Genomic DNA, 7643 nt, shown 5'->3' on the forward strand with positions numbered 1-7643 from the left:
AGGAAAACTGGGTTCTGGCCGGCTTGTGGGCCTGTAGAGGCAGACATCGGCTGATACAACCAAGCTCCTTCCCACTGGCGTGGCCTCATCCCAGGCCCCTCACCCGGATGCCCACAGGCCCCTGGAGGAGCAAGCTGACCTGCCCACATTTCTCAACTGCACAGCTGTTGCTCACACTGCAGATGGAGCTCAAGGCACGAGCAGGCCACCACGCTAAAAATGCAACGCAGCGTCCACGCCAGGTAACGGTGGTTTTCACTCCATCCCAAAGCCCCATATTTGAGTTTACAGCCATGACTACTAAATGGATTTTTAGACCCTCAAGACATACTTTGCTTTTATGCAACAAAGTTAAAAGATTATCCCTCAGATATAGACTCTGAAACTGTGGAATAATTATTTGGGAACAGAGCCTCTGCTAGATCAGGATAAGCACTTGGGACAACACCCCGTGACCTCGGCCCACACAAACCCATCCAGACCAGAGGCCTCCCGCACTGCTCTGTCATTTCTGTGGATTTCTGTAAACGAGGTATTAGTGCAATAAGGAACAGATGAGCGCCCTTGGAAGGCAGTTTCTGAGCCTCCCAGCCACACAGCCACATTCAGGCTGAAGCCGCACCACCTCCAGAAACACTGTCCCTCATCGAGGTGTGCCTGGCTTCTCCCTTTTTCCAGAACTTAACAAAACCTGAAAGGACAGGTCTGTGTAGAAAAACACAAACTACTTGTGATTCCTCTTCCCAGTTCAGGCTGTAGGAAGCTCATTTCAGCCCTCACCGTGTTCTGACTGTGGCTTGGTTCCCATAAGAAATAAAGTCAGAATTCTAAGTCCCTGTCTCCTGGGCGGTGTGGCAGGCATACATGCCTTCAGTTACGTGAGGAAAGGTGTGGCGAGCCCCCTTCCTTCAGTAAAACTGCACAGTTCTCAGAACCCTAATGCCATCCTCCTCATGCCACTGTGAACACCTGGACAGAGCACATTTCAATGCGTGCACCTTCGTGGGCTAGTTTTCTATTTCTCTACTAAATCACCCCAATTTTAGCACCCTAAACACTAACTTATTTTCTCACATTTACTGGAAGCTGGAGTCCAAAACAGGTCCCACCAGCTAACGTTGAGGTGTCGGCAGGGCTGGCTCTGGGGAGGCAACCATCTTCTTCCCTCCCGCGGCCTCTAGAGGCTTCTGCATTCCCTCGTCTATAAGGCACCTACTAGTCTTCAGAACCCACAGCAGCCCTGATGGCCCAACAGGAAGACGCATGAATGTCAGGAGCCCGAGCTCTGAGTAGAAACGCCAAGCCTCTCCAACCTCCCAGCTCCTCACGCACTCCTGTGCGAGCTAATATAGATTCCACTTTAACTAGTGTCATCTGTGTAAGGGGTAAGTGCCCAGCTGTGAACTGGTTAACCTCGCCGACACAGACCCCGGGAATAAACTCACAGGCCATGGACCACTCCACAAGCAAGGAGCGACCACCTGCTCGGGGACCTCCATGGCCCAGCAGAGCCCTCCGGTGCCTCCCCGTGGGCTCAGGGACTGGCGGCTGGGGGCTGCAGAGCCAGAGGGCCCTGGATAAAAAAGAGCTCCCATGTCGGGAGGCGCCCACCCGCGGTTGGGTTCCGGGTACTTTAAATAGCCCAGGTGGACAAGCCGCACCACGTGCAGCTCCATCACCAGAATAATGCCTGCACGTGGCAAGTGCACGGGTGGCCACCCCTCAGCCCAGCTGGCCGCGCTAAGCACATCACCGCTGTGACGCCCAATCAGACTCAGCTGCTGGCACAGTCCAGGCATCGGACCCCAAGAACATTCTGGATCACAACTCACAGTAGTGATTGCGATCAGAGCCACACGTGGCTGAATGTATTTACAGGAGGACGCCACAGCCGATCTGGCTGGACTGAGAGCATTTCCCACTGTACATTCTTACAACACCATATTATTTGTGCTTTATTAAACTTTTATGGCTTTTTCTGCCTACCTTCTTTATGGGAGTGTTTCTTGTTCTTATGACTGCAGTGATACTTCAAGCTACAACTATCAATGTGTAAAATTAGTTTGGAAGGCGCCTTATCATTAAACATTTCACAAGCAAGCAATCAGAGGCACCTAACCCGGAGGCCTGTTTTCTTCTCTGAGCCAAACCTACATTGGACTCAAAGAAAACGGCACATGGAGAGGGGCTGGATCTCCAGCACCCCATTTCTAGGGGGCCTCCTGGGGAGCAGATATGGAAGGAGAAGCCCTGGGCTACGGCACTGTCGTACTAAAGAAAAGTCCATTTGGGTAAATGTAAGCACCAGATTTAAGAGATTAAGCAAACCATGAAAAGAAACCACTAACTACAGCTTCTCCAAAACAGAATTAAACTCCCTTTAGTTTGAATTGGAAAAGCAGAAGTGATGATCAGGATACAAAAGAAATGACAAAGTATCTGAACACAGGAGAATAAACAAAGGCCACTGTCTCTTCCTGTGTCAGTGGGAGCCTCGCATCTAAGCTGGATTTAGAAGGTTGCTACTTTGGACTGAAAGTTATCCCCAACCCTAATTTGTAAGCAAATGGAGCAGAATGCTTCAATTATTTCAAAGTTTAGCAGTAAAGCTCGGCAACTCTCACAACCATTTTAAATGGTATGAATTTTAAAGTGATTCAATCTGTTGGCTGGAGTATCTAACAGCTTAACCACAGGGTCATGTTGGAAAATTATTCCAATTGCTTTTGTTTTTCCTACTGAAGATGCATTTGAACTTTCTTGTAGTTTACAGTTGGCTGGTTCTGATGTTTGGTCCTGAGGAGGCCCAAGTACCCGGAGAGGAAGAATCTGAAACCTCAAGACACTCGAGTGCTATCTGGGGAGATGGAGACCCCAACCCGAGGGCCACTGACGGACTCAGCATGGGCGCATCGTGGCCTGAGGCAATGAGCCACATATTTGCCACTTACAAAACAACATAAGCACACACCCCCAGGTGTGCACACACGCTCTGTACACATCTGTCCCCGCCAACACCAGCACACATCCCCAGGGGTGTACACACACTCTGTACACGCTCACGTCTGTCCATGACAACAACAGCATACACCCCCAAGGTGTGCACACATGCTCTGTACATGCTCACACCCCTCCCTGCCAATATAAGCACACACCCCCAGGGGTGCACACACGCTCTGCACATACTCACACCTGTCCCTGCAGTCTGAGTCAAACAGTCACAGAGAGGCAGAGGAGGAGGAGGAAGGACGCGATGGGCACTGAGGTCCTGGGCCGGCTCCCCTCCCTACGTCGGGAGAGACACCTCATGTGGTCCTGCCGTCACTCACCCTTCCACCTCCATCCTCCATCCTCCCACAGGGATCAGGAGGACGCCCACTGCACAGAGCTGTGTTGAGCATGAACAGAAGATGGCAGGAGCTCACGCCAAGGTGCTGAGCATGGGGCCTACGGAGTGCTTCTTTCTCCTGTGGCTGACATCGTCAAACAAGAGGCTGACACGGCTTCCGGAGAGAACGTCACTCGCTGAGAAACTGAAACGTGTGACCTAGGAGCCTGTGAAGGTCTAAGAACAACTAACAAACCAAATGGTTTTGTTTGTTTTTCAAACACCATAGCCTGTTTTTTCTTTTTTTTAATGCTCTACCTTGGGTATCCTTTAGTTTAATTTCAAAGTAAGTCCAATAAATACACAAAATCACAGGACTGAGCACGGAGCATTGTTTCACTTCCTGTCTTCCAGCCTTTAGGACACATTAAGAAAAGACATGATTCCAGGATTCCCATTAGAAAGGCTGCCCTGAGGCACCTGCTGGGGCAGCCAAATTGCAGTTGTTGATGCTGCCCCCAAGCTGCTTGGATGAAGCAGAAGATTCCGGAGGTCTCTTCTCTTCTGTGCCTCACCCAGGAGAGAAGGTGGGGGGAGAAAGGTGAGAGAAGACAGGAAGAACAAGGGGGAGGGAGAGAGGAGGGGGGAGGGAGAGAGGAGGGGGGAGGGAGGGAGGGAGGAGGGGCATGTTCCATCCACCAAGGCAGCTGCACTGCAGAGAGAATGCAGGGTGTGTTGCCTCTCAGGACAGCAAGTTCAAGCTGTTTATAATTGTTAGTATAAACAGTGACCAGTTGAGGACAGGGCTGTAATTGGAGTTGACAACATTTTATTTTCATAGTTGATATTGGGGACCTGGACCTAAAGCACCGTGCCTTGCCCTTTCGCCAGATGGGCCAATGCCTCTCTATACTTGAGTCTATTTGACTAAATACCCGATACTGACTAGGAATTATGACATGTAGGATACCCCTTACCACAGTGACGTCAAACTCACGTTCTCAATGCAATTTGCTCAGGGACTGGCTTCTGACTCTGGGTGGGAATGTTAAGCTCAGTCCAGTTCAATTCAATAAGCATTTATCAAGAAATTCCTAGACCAAGAGCTGTGTTAACACTGGCTATGGGGTGATGGGGATACGAAGATGTGGAATTAGAACTTGACAAGCTCAAATGCTCTCATTTAATTCCTTAATGCAATTACCTAGCTTCAACCTGATGGCTGTAATGTCTAAATTCACTTTTTCTTCATTCCAGTTCTACATAACAAAGCATCAATAATCACAGAGGAATGATTCCGTGTTGGACTATTCAGTGGACAGAGAAGAGCATTCTGACTGGCGTGAGACCCTGTGTCCGTTCCCAGGGAGCCCGTGAGGTGGCTGCACAGAGCACACACGTGAAGATTCAGGAGCAGAAGCGTCAGGTGACGGGAGGGGCACGGAGGCAGCACCAGACAGATGCCTGCCAAGAGGCCACTGCAGCCGGGCTGGCCGGGAAGGTCACGGGAGCGGGCACAGGCGTCTCCCTCCAGCCGCACTTGGTTTTCATGAGGACGCCTGCAGGGAAGGAGATGACACAGAAATGCTCTGGCGCTGAGGGGAGGAGGGGAGGGATGCAGGGCTGAGGGTTGGCCACCACCCCTTGCGTCCCTGCCCCTATGAACGCTGCCAAAATCCGCCCCAATGGGGAGAAGTGAGGTGGGTGAAACAGGTGGACAGACTTGGCTTCCATGGAATTCACAGATTCCAGTCATTAAAATTCCCTTCTGAGTTTTCATCTAGAAAACTTTGCAAATGTATTTAGGGACAAGAGGCAGAAGATGAAGCCAACGCAGTTGGGCTCAAACCGCCGCCCTTCTCCTTCTCTCTGCACCCAGCACCTGCCCTGAGCCCCTGAGTGCGAGGACCCAGAGCTGCCCAGCTCAAGGGCGCGGCCCCTGACCAGAGGAGGCCAAAGTAGGGTGTTGTTACTGAGGAAAAGGAAAAAGCTGGCATCTTCTTGGCAACCCCATGACATCCAGCCACTGGTTCTCACCACCCCAGAGATGTCCACCCAGGGCAGACAGTGTCTTCAACCAAGCACCACTGACCCAGAAGTGCAGTAATTAGTACACTTTCACCACAGTCACCCACTCCTTCATCTTTACACCCAAGAAAAACATGTTTGCCAGGCAAATTAGATGTCCAGGAGGTGTAAGGAAACCCCAAGCCTGCTTTAAGCCTCAGACTTTTGACACCATTGAGGGCCATGCACACAAGAGCAAGGCTGCACCCGAAAGCTCTGCTCCTGCCGGACGTCACAGACCGCATGGCTCAGCCACATGGACCCTTCCAGGACTTCACGAGAGGGACCTCCGTGGTACACGCAATGACATACACTTCGTTCAGCCTCGAACAGACCACGCCCTCGTTACAGGGTCGGTGATCCACCTCCTGCCATCAGCCCCCCACCTCACCAAGAGTCTGCATCTGCATCTGTAATAACTTTGCTGTTTTACCCGGGTACTAAAATGCAGCATCAGAATGTTTAAAGGTCTTTAAATATCAATCCTCCAGGTGCAGTTCTTGGCACTTTAATGTGGTCACTCGATGCAGGCCTCACTCACAACTCAGAGGTAGCTCATACCTTTCCTACCTAACCAAGGAAGAAACGGAGGCATGGAAGGTGCAGCTCCTAAGGAGCAGATTAGGATTCAAACCAGTGATCTTCTTCACATGCTGAGCTACCTCTCAGGCTGAGATAACGTTCAAAATTAACCAGGTAGTACAGCGTTCCATAAATCAGCCAGAAATAGTCCTTGTGGATGGGCCTGTGGTTATTCCCTGAAGAACCTGTAAACACTCAAATGTTTACATATCCAATTATTTTTAAAATAACCCAATCAAGCATGTTCACAGCCATTTAGAGCGATATAGATTGTCTGCTTTGCTGACAATCAACCCAAGACCTCTGTCGACAAAGGGCACAGTGCCAGGTCCAGAGAAGGTGGGACAGAGACACAAACAGGAACCACTCCGTCCCTGGGAGCCTCGCTCTGATGGGCCGGTGAAGACATGGCGCAGACGGCGGGGCACAGGCAGACGGCGGGCCAGGAGAAGGGGCTGCGCTGGGAGGCAGTGCTTTGAGCTCTAATGGATGGAACACTGCTAACCAGCGAAGGTGGAAAGAGGGCACCCGTCTGAGAGGATGAAGAGACAGCAAAGCACAGCTGGCCTCGGGGAACCGGAAGCCACAGGGACATCAGGCTGGGTGCTGCTGTCTGCTGGCCACCGGCTGGGGGACTGTACTGGGCCTGGAGGGACATCCCTGACACTCCCCACCGGATGCCAGGGGCACCCCCAGCCCCAGGTGAGAACCACCAATCCCATGGCGAATGAGGACAGCCTGTGGGAAGTGGGGCTGGGACAGCTCTGCACAGCTTAATAGGAAAGTTGGGTTCTATTTTGTGGGGTTTTGGTCACGCCAATGGCTGGTCAGGGCTGTCCGTCAGGAAGTGATTTGAGGACAGATTAGAGAAGGGGCTCCCAAGGCCAGCGGGGCATTCGCTGCCTGGGTCCAAGGAAAAGGAAATAAAGGCTGGCGATGCGACAGTGTGGGGGAGCACAGAGGGAAGGAACTGGTGGAGACACAGGACTGGCTCCGCACAGGGCCACGAGCAGCTACCCGGGGGTCATCCTATTAATTCTCCTCAGGGCCCCAAGAGGCAGCTGTGAGGATCCCTCTCCTGAGGACAGAACTGCTCCAGAGCCACACAGCGAGGATCCACAGAACCCAGATCCGGGCCAGCTCCAAAGCGGGCGATCTTGACCCCTCACCCATGGTCCTGAGGCAGGGATCAGAGCGCCCTGGACACACAGACCCTCCCAGGAACTGCAGAAAGGGGAAGCAGACACCCCTGACCAGCGGCAGGACCCAGGGTTTCTGCCCTCCAGGGCACACTGGGACCAGCCACTGCACAGGTGGACACACGGTGCTTTAACCCGCGCTGGGGAAAGGAGCCCTAGCTCTCAGGGTAGAGACCGCAGCTCGGTCGGGCCGGCCTCCCTGCTGGGCACAGCCTGAGCCACATGACCAAGGCCAGAGAGGATTACCAAGGTACACCTGGCCCGGCTTCCGGCAGCCCCCGACAAGGCCACTACCCTCACTCCAAGAGCCGGGTCCATCACCAAGCCCCACCCTCTTTTGCCAGCCCTGCCCCCACAAGGCCCCGCCCCTCGCATGCAAGTCCCGCCCCCCAGGCGCAGCTAGCCTGCAGCCCCGTCCCACTGGCCCCCCCCATCGCCTGCAAGCCCCATCCCCAAGGCCCAGCTCA

Source organism: Piliocolobus tephrosceles, chromosome 1 (assembly GCF_002776525.5).
Source record: "Piliocolobus tephrosceles isolate RC106 chromosome 1, ASM277652v3, whole genome shotgun sequence".
Lineage (NCBI taxonomy): Eukaryota > Metazoa > Chordata > Mammalia > Primates > Cercopithecidae > Piliocolobus > Piliocolobus tephrosceles.